We start from the raw sequence: 15,147 nt of genomic DNA, 5'->3' as shown, positions 1-15,147 counted from the left end.
TCACTGTACCAGCAGTGCTGTGGCATCACACCAAAGCACAGTCTTGCTGGAGAGGGCAGCATCTTCCCCAGCCTCATGTTTGGGGTTGGTGGCTTTACCAAGGAGTACTGACTGTTTTGTTCTGTGTTCACCTTTCCTCTAAGGGCAGAGCAAAACTAGTGGCTTGGGACTGATTTAGTGAAACTGGTCTATGAGAAGAAAATCCCTCTACTCGGGTAAGCACATCAGCACGCAGGTTGGTCAGTGTTGATACACATGATAAAATGGGAAGGATGAGGCAAGGGGAACCTTAGTTTTCTTGTCCAGCACCAGCTGCTAGTTCCTTCCATTGTGAGAAGTGCCTTCACATTCCCCACCTATCTTTGCAAGGAAAGTGCCTGGCCATACGTGCTTCTGAGGCTTCAAGGTTCACTCTAGTTAACGCTGGGGTTGTGCTGTCTCCTTACGGCCCTCTGGAGCTCACCATTGCCCTGCTATGGAAAGCAGGAGATTGAACTTCGCAAAGGGTCAGGAGAGTATTGGGGTACTTGAACCAGCCAGTGATAACCTGCGTATTTGACTGCATGATGGAAGTCTCAGCTGCTGTATTAATAAGATCACATGAAGATGAGGTCAAGTGAAAATGGTAGGGTTGTAATTTAGAATAGGATTCTTAAATATTTAACAAGAGTGCACAGAGCTGGAGATAATTGCTCTTTCATCCTTTTTAGACTAAAAGGAGGGAAAATATATGCATGGAAGGAGTTATTTGGTATATTGGATTTTAAGCAAATAAATGTCTGAAATCTAATGCAGTGCTTCTGTTTTACCCTTTTGAACCTGTACTGTTTTCAGCTTTATGACAGGATGTCACAGGATGAAATTCAGTTTGCTGAGGCTGAGAAAATTTGAGTAGTTTCATGCTACACATGAGAACCGAGAATAAAATACAGTGGGATTTGGAAAAGAAATATAAAAGAGGAAATCCTCTAAAATTAGGGCCAGTCTTATGAGGCATTGTAACTTTGCCAGTTTTACAACCATCAAGATAGAAAAAGGCAGAACATGCAAAACCACATACATCAAACCCTAAAACGTGTTTAAATTCTTGCTCTATTTTTTCTCCTGTGTTGTCTTATGTTCACAGGCCTGCAGGTATGAGTCCTACTGTGAAGCAGCACAAGTATAGTCTGAGTCTGCTCTCTGTCAGTGTTCTCCAGGGCACTAGTGGAAAGACAAGTCTGCTGATGCTGTTCTGATGTGCCTCACTGACTTGTGCAGTACAGTACAGAAACACGTGGAACTTCTGAGGTGCTTTGCTTAGGCCATGTGCTGCTTGAAGGCCAAGGATGTAGCACAAGCTTGGCAGAAGATTGCAGAGGGGTTGAATTATGTTCTATGCGGTGGTATTTAGAAATTTAGATATTGTTTAGTAGCTTGTTTTAGTGTAATCCTGGAATTGGGGTTTAGAAAGACGTTGGTCAGCCTTTGTTTCAGAAAGTGTTTCAAGGGTAAAATTAGATCTTTCTTATAATCAGAAAATACCTCTTGGGGTAATATATAAGTATGAGATCTGGGCAGGCTAGTTTTATCTGGTTTTATTTGTATCTCATAGAAATGCACAGTTGCAATGCCAAATTTTAGAAATGTAGTCTGCTGCGGTCATATTGTTGCTCTCTAAACTGGGCGTTTTGGCTGCTGCATTGTCTAAACCCGTCGTGTACGAGAAATGGTGAGAGGGGACTGACAAATCTGGATTCTCGTATCAGATGTCACACTGACCTTCTCCAAAACCTTGTGTGTATTAGTTGATTTGTTTGATTCTCTAGGACAGAGGTAATGCTGCTTAGCCACCTTTGAGATCCATGGATCAAAATCATATTATAATAGCTGACTAGGCTATCATCATTACACTTATGCATCCGTGGCATGGTTAAGTGTTGCAGGTGGATAACTGTAAAAGACTCAGTCATCTAGCAAGTGTTTGTATTGCACTGCAGCACTAAATCGCCTTTTCTTTTGTGCTGTCTCTCATTCCCTCTCTCTTTCACTTTGTAAAAAGAAGTAGAATGTCAGCAGTGAGGATCTTTCTGCAAATGTTCTTATCTGAAAGTGTAAAACAAATGCAAGAATGCGATGTGCGTGAAGTGATGCTGCCTCAAGTACCGTCTTACCATGATGATAAAGCTGTTACACGGAGTCTTCTGTTTTCCCTCTTCTGCTTGGCACATTTTACCTTTTCTGTGCTTGTAGGACTTAAACTCTCTAGATAATAAAAAGGGCTTCTAAAAGGCTGTTCTTGCTACTTACTTCTGTGCAACGTTTCTTGAACTTTTTGATTCTTTTTCACTTATTCCAGTATTGTGTTTATATTAGTGGCATGGGGTTAATGGCACGGTAAAGTGAAGGATCCACTGTTGGATCCCCAAGCAGACAAGAAAGTTCCCACTGCAAATAGTAGCATAAAATACTAGGAGTTTTGGTATTCTCTCCACACTCTGTCACGAAGTTTTCTTATGTAAGGCTGGCTGCTGAAAACCATCTCATTTTCATAGCTGAAAGCCAGGGCTTTTACAACAACCAAATAAGAATAATACAGCAGTAAAATTTATAAAGACAGGTTTACAGAAATAAGGAGAAAGTCATGGTTACATGTGTGTATCCTGTGGCCAGATACAATAGCTTCTCCCATTTAGTCTGTTGTCCACCTAACAGACTTTCAGATGCTTAGGGACGATGTAGTCAGGGATCCAGTTCTTGGTCAATTTTTATATCTTTGCATTTTTAGTCACTGAAGGAGAATCCAGGGAGTTTGGAGAAGGTGGTAGATTCCTCAAAATGCAAACTCAAGATTAGCCCTTAGTATAACACAGGAACTAGGGCTCTAGTGGTGCTTTTGGCAGAGAGAGATATAAAACTACACTCTGAAAACATTTTTGATATTCATGCAAGCATGAAGTGCCTATAGATAAATTGTTGGGTTTCCCAGTAAAAAGTGTTTGCACAAAATATTTTTGTAGCAGGCAGTGCAGTTCATTTTCATGTACTTTCTTGCTGAAAGGACTACTTTTGTTTGTTGGTCAGTGAAGTTGTTATTTGCTTTCCCAGGCCCTAAGGGACCAGATCCTGCCCAAACTATTTCTTCCTCTTTTGAGAACCATTCTTTCTGTTTTTTTTCTTTCCATTTGTACAGTCTGATTTCTGACTGGGTTTTGCTTTAATTTGTGAAATATCCTTCCTCTTTAGCCATCCAAATATATAAGTTGTCTTTCTTTAGTACCTGTGCCACGCTTTAAAGTTGTATTTAATAATTGCCTAATAATTAAAGTTACTTATTTATAAATTGTAAGTAAAGTATGGAAAGCATGATTAAAAACTATATGTGGTATGGATTTAAAAGGCTGTATGATTTATATTCTGTAAATATTTATAAATGGTGGCTGAAGGGAGCTGATGCTTTCAATGTTTGCCTCTTCAGTTAACAGGTTTTTCTGTGTTTATCTGTTTGTTCAGGTGTTCTCTTTTCACCAGTTTCCTCACCAAGAAATTGCCTTGCCACTTGGGTGGAGCTAAGGTGGTGCAGGTTTGTGGTTACGAAAAGGTTGCTCGTAATCATCTTAAACTTTTAAAATACTTGTGCAGTTTCCTTGGAATAATTGTTTTCATTGTGCTTTAGGTGAATTTAGTAGTAAGTTGTCATACTGATGTTGGCCCAGGCATTTTAGGTGCTTATCTAATTCCTCTTTCTATGTTTCATACTTCAATTAACATGTTCTTAACTCCACTGAGTAGATCACAGATAGGTCACTTTAGGAAATGCTGACAGATTTTTAGAGAATGATGTGGTGTGAATGTGTTTAATAGAGTATCTTCTGAAGGCATCAAATGCTTTATGTTCTTTCTCTGCTGGGTTGGTGCATGCTAAATTTTCATTAAAAAGTGATCAGAGATAGTTGTATTTAAACACAACCAGATTTTCCTTAGAGACAAGTAAAATGTATGTACGTTACAGAGTTAGAGGGGCAATTATGCCGGGAACAGAAGATTATCTTCTTCTCAAAGTACTTTAATAGGCAGATGGCAGCTATTAACTTATTATTGTGGGAGGAAGGAATCAAAGTCATAATCAAGGAGAATGATGTTTGCCATGTAATTAAACTATCTAACCAGTGCTGTACACTGTTATGTGCATATGAAGCCATGTGGTCTTGCAAGAGTAAATCCTTCATTTGTGTTGTGGGTCAGATGGTGCGGAAGCTTTGGTAGCAAAGAAGAGGTGATGGTGAAGACGGAACAATTACTTGAACAGCCTGACTAATAAAAAAAAAAAAAAGGCGGCTGCTGGATAATGTCATTCATATAAACTGAATCACAATGTGGTTTAGAGGATTTAAATAAGATCTTTCAGAGTTAAATAACAGATTTTGTCAGGAAACTGGAAGTCAAATACTACAGGTAGAGGAAAAAATATGTCTCCCCTTGTGGCTTTAAATTGCTTCAAAAAATAGAGAAGCATAGATAGTGAGCAATATAGCTGGTGTCTGCATTAAGCACAAGGAGTAAAGAAGAATATGTAAGGATAATAGTTTGTACCCATTTGAGAGATGTTCAAAGACAAGAACTAGATTTAGACCTAGATCCAGAATTAGAAAGCTGCTTGGTTGTGTCCAGGTCTGCACAGAAATGTGGAGCATGAACATGTCCTGAAAGGGGAGCAGCAGTATTCTAGTCATAGTTATGTGCTGCACATGGGAGTCAAAAACAGGGGAAGGGTAAGAGAGAATGAGATTTTTAACAAGTTGAAGAGGGATGAAGATGTGAATGGAAGTCGTTAGCAGAGATACATTGGAATACTGGTTTATTTCAGAAAAGTAGGTTGTGTTATGTGCATCCTGCAACAACATCCTCAGAAAAATCTTACGTAAGGTAGTAGAAGAGCTAAGAGAAGACAAGGACTGTCTTGTGTCCTCTTCGGAGACCCTCTTAAGGCACTGAAGTTACCATAGGCATGATGATGGGCTGGGTGATCTGTATGGAGTAGGGTGGAGGTTTGAGTGATGTTCTTGCCACTGAGTGTGATCTAATGGAACCTTTGAGGGTGTAACAACTCGTGCCACGTGCCTAAACCTCTTCCTTCTCCTACCAAACTTCCTTCTCCTGCCAGCCAGAGCAGGTGTCAGAGAAGCTGACCCTCTGTGGTTCAGGGCTTATCTTCAAGGAGGAAAAAACACACTCTGTGACGGCTGCCGTTTTGGCTGGTATATGAGGGTAAATTAGGGACCTTAAAGACTGAGACCGTACAGTGTGGCTGGAAGTGCCAGTCTCTGTCTCCTGGTCTGATAAATAGCTTCCCCTCCTGCGATACGGTCATTTGTGTAACTCGGGCCAACTGCAGCGGCATGCCTCCTGTCTTCAAACCCTACCCAACAGAAGGAAAGGCCAAGAAACCTGTTTCTATGGGAACTTCACAGATATCTAGGGCCCTAAACCCCAGATGTCTCCACCCACAGCCTCACTAAGCAAACACATTTCTTTGTAATGGCATGCTACAGACCACTGAGTGGGCAAAGCCGCGAAATTAACAGTGCCAAAAACTCTGAAGGCCTTAGCATGGAGCTTAACATTAAGAACAGAATAATAAACAACTCATTTCACAGTTCAGGGTGCTGGCAAAAAAACCTGGAGGAAGAACAAATGAAACCTTGGATTGAACGGGCCCAGCTTGATGGTGCTATTCTGATCGAGAAGTATTTTGTGTGGCCTGTGTCCAGAGAGTTAGTGTCACAGTAACTCCAAATTCCAGGTTTATTAGAGCAACCCACCGCACCAATGACTGCCTAGCTACAAGGAAGTGCATTTCCGAGAAATGAGGTGGCATAAATTAGAGCTGCTTTTCAATATATTTGGAGTATTTGTTTTAACAAATAAAAATTTGTTTTATCTTAAATGAAGGGCCTGTGCAAGGGAATACGTGGCCTTTGTTTCTGGTAAAATGGATTTGTTTTCAAATAATATTCATATAAATGAGCTTTATTTTTAGTGGCTTTAAATGGGGATGCAATTGTGTTGCAGGTGGATGACCAAGAGTAGGTCAAGTTTGTTCAGGGAAGCCTAGAGGAAGTCTACACTGTTAGATGACCCCCCCCTTAGGAAGGCAAAAGTGCACTGGTGCAAAGTAGCTAGTCTTAATTATGAAGGGGTGAAGGGGTATTGCAAACTGAAGCAGGTGGTGCTTAAAACATGGGGGGGGTGGGGGGGAGGACACAAGACATGTCTGCTCCGAAGACCATGTTGATTCACTGCTTCCTCTTGGTGGCTCTTCCATCGTCTAACATAAACACTTAAGAAAAACTCTGGGGACAGGAACTGTGCCTTTATCCCAATTTAGTGAGTGATTTATTGTTGCTAATTTATAATTATGATTCTGCCTACAACGCTTAGTCACAGATCATGGACATTTTGTGCTAAGCGGTATGCAAAAAGGCAGTCCTGGTCCTTAAAAACTGTAATCTTTACTCTCCCAATGTGAGAGATTGAGCACATATAGGGGCGGATAATTTGTCCCTTCTCTCTCAGCATTCCTAAATGTGTATTTTAGTATATATAACAATGCTGAGACATCTAATCTATTAAAGCAATGGGAATAATGAATTTGAGCTGGAAGAGAATAAAGAATCTGTCGTGTACCCAGTTACAATTGCTTCCTGTGTATTTTCCCTAGTAAGTTTATGGGATCAAAAGTGACACATCTGCCTTACATGTTGTAATAGCTGTATGGGGGTGTGGGGAAAGCAAGCAACCTGCTGGTGCTCATTTTTAAATTAGACTTATAAAGATCTTGTTAGTTATGTGTTTTGTGATGTAAAGGATACAAATTATAGCTACGTGAAGAATTTATTTTTTAATTAAAAAATATAATTTTAGCACTTCTTGCAGCACAGATACTTTGTTGGAAGTTAATTGAGGAGGCTTGTGAGTTCAATTATACTGCAGTTAAATTGCTATCTAGTGATACTTTTTTGCACCTGGCTTTAGAAAACTATGATAAACTGATCCTTTTTTAGGAGAGAAAGGTTATTAAATCCTGCCATTAAGTTTCAGTGATTTTGATTCAGTGAAGCAGATGTGTGAGCTTAATTATACAATTGAAGGGATCACAGTCACTTCTACCAGCTGAGGATGGGACCCAAGGTGCCTGTCTATTCTGAGATTAGAAAAATGTACCTTAGTGTATTTTTAGTATGAAAGGGTGGGTTTAAGAAATGTGACTGACAACTTCTACCTCTGACTGCCAGCATTTCCATGTCATAGCTCTTATCTTCCCCTACATTGCTTTTTCTTTAGTCTGATTACATATGCTTTATTCCTTCATTTGTTTTATGCAGTCCGTTAGTTTCTAGAGTACCTTATTTGTAGAGAACAAGTCTCTTTTGTGACTCAGTGTCATCCACTTTCTCATTCCCCATTATTCCATCGTGACTTCATCTCCCCCCCGCCCTGTTCTGCCTAAAGAAAGAAAAAGAGATGATAACCCTTCCACTTGTGGCATCTTTTTCTTGCCCTTGACCTCACAGAAGGTTGTGCAGAATGATCAATAGAGTGCACAGTAAGTGGTACAATACCATCATTACTTTCAGTATTGACATAATAGAAAGAAGCATCTGCTGTCTTTAAACTGTTACATTTCACAACAATTGCTTTGTATTTCCATAGCTACAGCTTAGAAAGCAATGTCACCCTTGTCTTCCCCAGGCAGGCAGGATTATTATTTTGTACAAAGAGAGCTAGCTGTTGGATAAAATGCGTAAGATCATGCCTTGCATTTCTGGACGTTTCAGATAATTATTTTGTTTGGAAGATCAGTTCTCAGGTTGAAGCTTGCTACCTACTTTTAGTAAGTGGTATATATTTTTTTACCACGATAGCTATTCTCACTTTTATCCATTGCAATTCTGTCTTTGGGATGGTTATCAAACTCCTTACCAATGTGTATGGCTTCTCCATGCAGTGGTTGAGCTGTGGAGTCTGTTTTCTGGCAGTAATTTGTGTATAGATTGTCCCTTTTCCCTGGCACAGATTGGCAGCTGTGTCAATGGCTTCTGGGGGAAAAACAACAGAGAGAGATCCTCAATGTATGATTAATTTCTTTTTACTTTACTAAAACAGAGAAAAGAATTATCACACTACGACTGGCTGTTTATCCAGGAGCTTCAAGTAAAAGTGTTCCTTTGTTTGGAAACCTGCCAGTCTATCTCATAGCTATGGATAGATTTATTAATGCCTGCTTTTGCAGGGGTGAAGAGATGGAGTGGAAAGCCTTAGTAAGGTCTGTAACGAGCTGCTCCAGGACGACTGGAGACATTTATTCTTAGATGGTAGACTCCGTCCTAGAGCTCTCGAACACCCAAAAGCTGTACTCCCTCCCTCTCCTTGACACCACCCCTAACCCAAAGCCCCGTGGAGAGAGGAAGCGAAGACACTTGCCCATCCATATCTCTCTTCCACAGAGCATACTCAGAGAAGAAGGAAGATTGAGCCCCCATGGTTGCAGGGCGTTTTGTTTAATGTTTACACTTTTGATCTACATGACCCATGCGTCTTGAGTTCTTCCCTCTCTGAACCAAGGTGAGCCCAGCTTCTGGGTTTATTTTCCAATCATAGCTTTAAAATCAACCTTCCTTCTATTCTGAGTTCTAAGTCCTCTTGGAGGGAGGCAGGCTGTATGGTAATGGTTAGGCTCAAGCAGTTCACGGTCAAGACTTGTCCACAGTTAGAGCCAAACACAGAAGGGAAGATCTTCCTTCAAGTAGTTTGTTTTCTAGGCGAATTAAATGAAAGCACATTTTCCTGTTTAGATCCTCCCATAATAACTTCAGAGTGGAAAAAATGGTACTGGAAATCCTTGCAATTTTAATAGTTTTTCTGATCAATTTAGTTATTTACTGTACATGCTTCTAGTCCCCCCTTTTCCCCCTTAATCTCTATATGTGGCATTAAGAATACACTATAAAGAAGATCAAAGACACTAATGCAATGTCTGGACAGTTCCTTTGTTCTACTTAATTTCATCCCTTTGAAGACTTAATTGCAATTTAAATTTGTAAACAAGTGTTTTCCAATTTTAAGTAAGAAACAGTTGTTCTGCATACCTTGCTGTGCTGTTAGCTACACTATAATGACATGGCAAAAGAAGCTGTAACATGTCATTTTGCTTACTAGGAGGGTTATATAATTAGAGGATGTTTTCTCACAATTTGATATGAATAGTAGATAACAAAGTAGGTATACTATTTTTGATTGGTTGGGAAACAAAAAAACAGAGCAGTAAAAGGGCTTCAATTCTTAACTGTTTTGTTAGAATAAAGGATCATCTATATATTTCCCTGAAATGAACATCAGAAAACGTACATGAGCAGAAGTTTGGTGTTCTTGCCTTTAATTTTGCTGTCATTATGGTTAATTCAACAGACATCACTGCCAATAGTGTGGGCTTTTTTTTTTTTTGTTGGTTTTGGTGTGGGGAGTTGTTGTTTTTTTTTTTTTTTTTTAACGTGGTCAACATACAAGAATTAGCCTGATATGTAATACTCTAGAACATGGGTCTGAGATGACTATGGAGAAAATCCTTAAAAAGCACTAATTAAAACACCTTCATCCAGTTAATTTTCAGATACCTGAATAAGTCTAAAAATCTGTCTTGGTTTTTATCATTGTATTGTTGGTTAATTTAAATTTCATGGAATAGTTACAGATTCTGTAGTTTCTAAGGGCCTTATTTAATTTGTCATACCTACAATTCTGGTAGCAAACATATGCACAGGTACAGATCAATGCTGAAACAGTTTCTAGTACTAATCAGATTTGACAGCTGTCGTGGTTTAAGTCCAGCCAGCAACTAGGCACCACGGAGCTGCTCGCTCACTCCCCCCCTCTCAGTGGGATGGGGAGGAGAATTGGGAAAAAAAAAAAAAAGTAAAACTCGTGGGTTGATATAAGAACAATTTAATAACTAAAGTAAAGTAAAATATAATACCACTACTAATAAGAAAATACAATAAGAATAGTAACGAAAAGGAATGTAATAAAATAATTTAAAAAAAAGAAATAAAACCCAAGAAAAGACAAGTGATGCACAGTGCAATTGCCCACCACCCTCTGACTGATGCCTGAGCAGTGATCCACGCCTCCCATCCAACTCCCCCCAGTTTATATACTGAGTGTGATATTTGATGGTATGGAATATCCCTTTGGCTAGTTCAGGTCAGCTGTCCTGGCCTTCCTCCCTCCCAACTTCTTGTGCACTTGCTTGCTGGCAGAGCATGGGAAACTGAAAAATCCTTAACTTATCCTAAGTGCTACTTAGCAACAACTAAAACATCAGTGTGTTATCAACTTTATTCCCACACTAAATCCAAAGCACACTGTACCAGCTACTAAGAAGAAAATTAACTCTATCCCAGCCAAAACCAGGACAACAGCAGGCTGCAGAATATGGATTACTAGTCTTAGCCACAACTACCATGAACTTTGGGAGAAAACTCAAAAATGCCCATGAAATGTTTCAGTATACTGTAACTCCTTGTACAGTTGTTGTATTATCTTGTCGTATGAATCTTTCAGAAGATCATATTACACATGTTCCCCCAGTTATCCAACTCCTACTTTTTCTGTATAAATATCCTAATACAAAGGGTTGTCTGCTCAATCGTTTTGAGTTGGATCCTTCTGTATGACTTGCAGTTCCTAATTAGTGATAATCCCATACTTTTAATGATTCCTGCATTTTTTATCTAATTATATGTGACAGTAAGTACTAAAGCTTTCTTTAAAGTAAAAGTCAAACAGCTCTTTGCACTGATTTATACCTACTATATGCTTTCCCATACTTTATGCAGGCTTTTTTTTTTTCTTTTGAAGTAACATTCATCCAGACAATCACTAGACTGCCTGTTTGTGGAGAATAAATGAGTTATACATGAGTATATTCTTAGTGTAATTTGTTGTAGGAATATAAGGTTGTAGGAGACCATAGGGACCTTCAGATCTTGTCCCCAACAATGTTAGGCCACAAGAAGAGGGGCTGTCTGGAAGAAATAATGAGGGAGGTAGGCTGGGTCTTGCATCTGTGTCTGGGCAGAGTCCTGTGATTGTATATCCCAGAACTAAGTCTTGATTAAGCTTCTGGACTGGGCTTGATTGCAACTGGAAGAAGTGGAGAGAAGGGAATAGGCAATGACGACTCCTTAGCTGACAGGGGAGAATGAGTGATGGGAAGTTCATGGAATAGCTTCTAAGATGCCTTCTGCTCCGTTGATGCCTCTTATGTGATTTTTCAGCGCAAGAGAATTGCTGGGCACCAGGCACAGCGACTGAAATGGAATTCAGGAGAAACACGATTGACTTAATCTGGATAAGATGGAGAAGGAAAAGAAACTAGATGCTAGTAAGTGGTGTGTGGGCTCTATCCTCATGTCCCTACCTGTTAGTGGCCTGCTTGAATGAAACTTGGAAAACTTGTACTTTAGACTTTGTGCTATTAGTAAGGACATAAGAGGTACAGGACAGCCCCAGTGCGATGGGTTCTTGTCATGGCTGGTAATGTGTTGCATGAAGCTCCTAATTCATTCTGGGAAGCTTGCAGCACCTATACGACGAAGTGAAGCAGAAGCTATTCACTCACCCAACAACTAAATTGCTATTCTGAATGAGTGGAAAGTTATTATCCGATTCCATGCCTGGATATTGGTATAATTCTGAAATCATAGCAGCTGTGCATCTGAACAATTCCAGTTTTTCCAGTTTTGACCACAGCTAGAAACAAGGCATGATCTTCAGTGTTTCTGGGAAGAGCAGGTAAGAGGAGCAGGGAATGCAGCTTGAATGTGACTCCTCCATGAAGAAGCACATACATACTAGTCAGGGAAAGGAGGAGCATTGGGAACCTCAGACCAACCTTTTCTTCTTTTTTTTTTTTCCCCCTTTTTTATTTTTTCTTTCTTCTGCTATCAAAGATTTTATGTTAATCTTGAAAACATCTCAGCTGCTTGTACAACTCCCTTTTCAAAGTGACCAAACCTTCCATGGCTCATAACCAATACCTATGCATCTTTAGGCAAAAATAGTGTCTCTCCCAGACCAACTACCTGTGTGTTGTCAGGTTACGTAGCTGGGCAGGAGAGGAAAATGCCTGCCCAGGATTTTGAGACTGTATGAGAGCAGTACTTACAGGTGGGTTTATATGACATCCCTTAAAGTGCACTGGATGGTGATAGGCTGCTCCTTGGAAACCTGCCCTTAAAGGACGGTTCTGTCATTGTTAAGGACTCGCAGTACTCCTCTTGGTCTAGAAAATCTAGTTGTAAGCATGTGAGGTGACAGTATCTAGAGAGAGAAAGCAGTAACTGCAAGAAATGTCTTTGCAGTGTAGCACAGTGCAGAGATACCCACAAGCTCTGAGCAACTGGTATACAGTGGTCCAAAGCAGAGGTCCTAGCTCAAGGCTCCAGAGCAGTATGTTATGTTATCAGTGTGCCTGAGCTGATAAGCTGTGTAAACTTGGCATGGCTACCTAGCAGAGAACAAGTTTGTACTGATGCAACTGTAGTCTGAGTTTGAGCTGGTGGACGCTGACCTGTGTTGTGCTCCATTTCAAATATAATAATGTCCTAATTATAACCCCTGTGCTTGTTGTTGCTGCTTTAGTAATGTCATTGACCATGTAGAACTTGACTTTCATTTAACAGGATTAAAGCATCATTATGTATTGGTCTGGGGAGTATCAGATATCTCGCAGTTCTAGAATTACTGTGAGTCTCAGTGTAGTGAAGTCAGTTAAATGTAATAATCAGGGTTATGAATCCTAGCAGACTAGGTTCTTTCGGTGTCTTTACTTTTGTGAGCATGTAGGTAAAACTGCTTTGATTCCCTGCACATAAAACCAGTTGGTAATTTGGCAGTAATGATTCTGACCAGGTATATATTTGTCACTTCTTATGGAAAACTAATTTAACCACTGGGAATTGTTTCACTTTGAAATTTTATGCTCCCTATATTTTGTCAGAAGGAGCCTTAACTAAGAGTTAGTAAGTAATAAATATTTTCCCTAATCCTGTAAGTTAGGAGAAAGAATGACTTAAAATAATTTTACAGCTTCCCCAAACTTTCAGTAAGCTATTGAGGAAATAGATCCTTGAAATGTTACCTGACCAGATTCACAACTTCCCAACAAGCTTATTTTAATAAGCCGCTAATGATAATTTGAATACTTTTATTTAAGATAGCCTAAATTTAAAGGAAAAGATGGGTTTTGCATGGAGATCAGCAAATGGAAATTGAGGTGCACTGTAAAAGCTATCATATTCCAATGCTGCAGTAAAGGTTTGCCTTGGACATCTGATCAAAATGCCATTCTGTATTTTAGTTTCTGAGAGAAGTGAAGAGATTATTTATATAACTATAGATACATTATGACTATGTATAGATATATACTATGTAGATATATTTAATTCCAGGTGAATTGAAACCAGTTAAGTTCCTTCTACACCCAAAGGAAGAAGTGTGAAACAAGAAGAGCTGTATTGCATGCTCAGCTGCAGCAACTGTATGTATAAACTGAACGTCCGTACATGCACACAGATGAATGTCTGCATTGCTAAAGTTCAGATTTCTTTCTTCTTGGGTGAAGTACACAATTCTTGGAATTGAGTGTACATGGTGAAGTATAAAAATGCAGTGTTATCTTAAAATTCTGGCTTTTGGATGCCTAAATCTGGCACTCTTCTACATAGTGTAGAAAAATACTTAGATTCTAGGACTCAGCTATAACCATTTAGCTGAATCAACTCATCCTTGTGTGTGTTTTCATGAATTGTTAGATAGTGTTTACCAAAATGTGTAGCTACATTAAGCACACTAAATAGGATCCTACCTTGTTCCTTGATTCTTAAAGAATTACTCATGTGGTTAATTCAAGACATATCAGCAACCCAATGAGCTCTTGTATTCTGTTATGCTTCTGTACTTGGTGCATCTGTAACCAATGTCTGAAAGGTATATTTTCCAGGCTGCCTAGTTGAAATGACCCTACAGGGAAAGTTGAGAGGAGGCTGTGTTTCCGCATGGAGTAGAAGGTGGGAGAATATTTGGGGTCAGCAATACTAGCAATAGGAGCTGTTTTGCTACCAAAATCATTACCAATTCTTACACATACTGGTGTGAATTCTGCTGCAGGTTCCCGTTCTCCTTGGAGACTGCAAAACTAACAAGTTGTCTTACGAGTAGGAAAATGTTGATAGCCTGATTTCCTATGGTTTTGCGTCTTGTGGTTGGCTTGCTTCCTTGAATCAAGTTAATACTGTAGTTCCTCCTGAGGCTGTGCTGAACAACTCCTGGGTAAGGTGCTATAGGAACCTCACAAAAGGTGTGCTTTGGTGGAATGGATGCTGCGGTACAAACTTAGGATGTTTTTTTCTGTTGTTGTGAAACAGATTTTATGAATGACCTTTCTTCCCTATTTGGTTTCTCTGATACCTCATATAAGGATGAGCTCATCTAGCATTCCCTCTGCCTGTGAAATCACTTAAATCTTCTCTGTCACTGACTGGTTTTATTAAACTTGTTTTAAGAGACCTCTAACTCTGTTTGAAATCTAATACAGAACTCAGTTATTAGAGGGGAAATAGGGACAGGCACATAAATTAAAAAAAAAAAAAAGACTAAGAACAACAAAATCTTGGGAACCTTGCCCACACACTTTGCTGTGCAATTGCTTGAAATTGTGGATGCTGAATTCTCTAGGGTATGAATCACACGGACAGAATTTTATGTTTGCATGCTCAATAGATGGAAAAAGTTGAGATATCTTCTGCCTCAGGAAGCCTGTTTTCTTCCTAAGGTTCAGTTTTTTATTCCTCCCTTTCCTAAGCTGAAAGACTAAGACAGGCAAATGGGAGAAGTGGTCTGTGAGGGTAGCCCCAGACACTGGTGAAGAGACATTTTCAGGTCAGATTCAAGAAATCAGTTTCTGTTGCTCAAGTGGAGAAAAGAGACTGAGAAGTTCGGATGACGGAGCACTAGAACTGAAGCATCCTGCCTGTGCTGATAGACCTGGTCCTGAAGTGGTCAGTCATAAATGGTGAGAGGATACCAGTGACGCTGTCTTCAACAGAG

This window comes from Haliaeetus leucocephalus, unplaced genomic scaffold (genome assembly GCF_000737465.1).
Source record: "Haliaeetus leucocephalus isolate CR32 unplaced genomic scaffold, Haliaeetus_leucocephalus-4.0 Scaffold160, whole genome shotgun sequence".
In the NCBI taxonomy this organism is placed as follows: Eukaryota; Metazoa; Chordata; class Aves; order Accipitriformes; family Accipitridae; genus Haliaeetus; species Haliaeetus leucocephalus.
Note: the sequence above shows the minus strand (reverse complement) of the source record.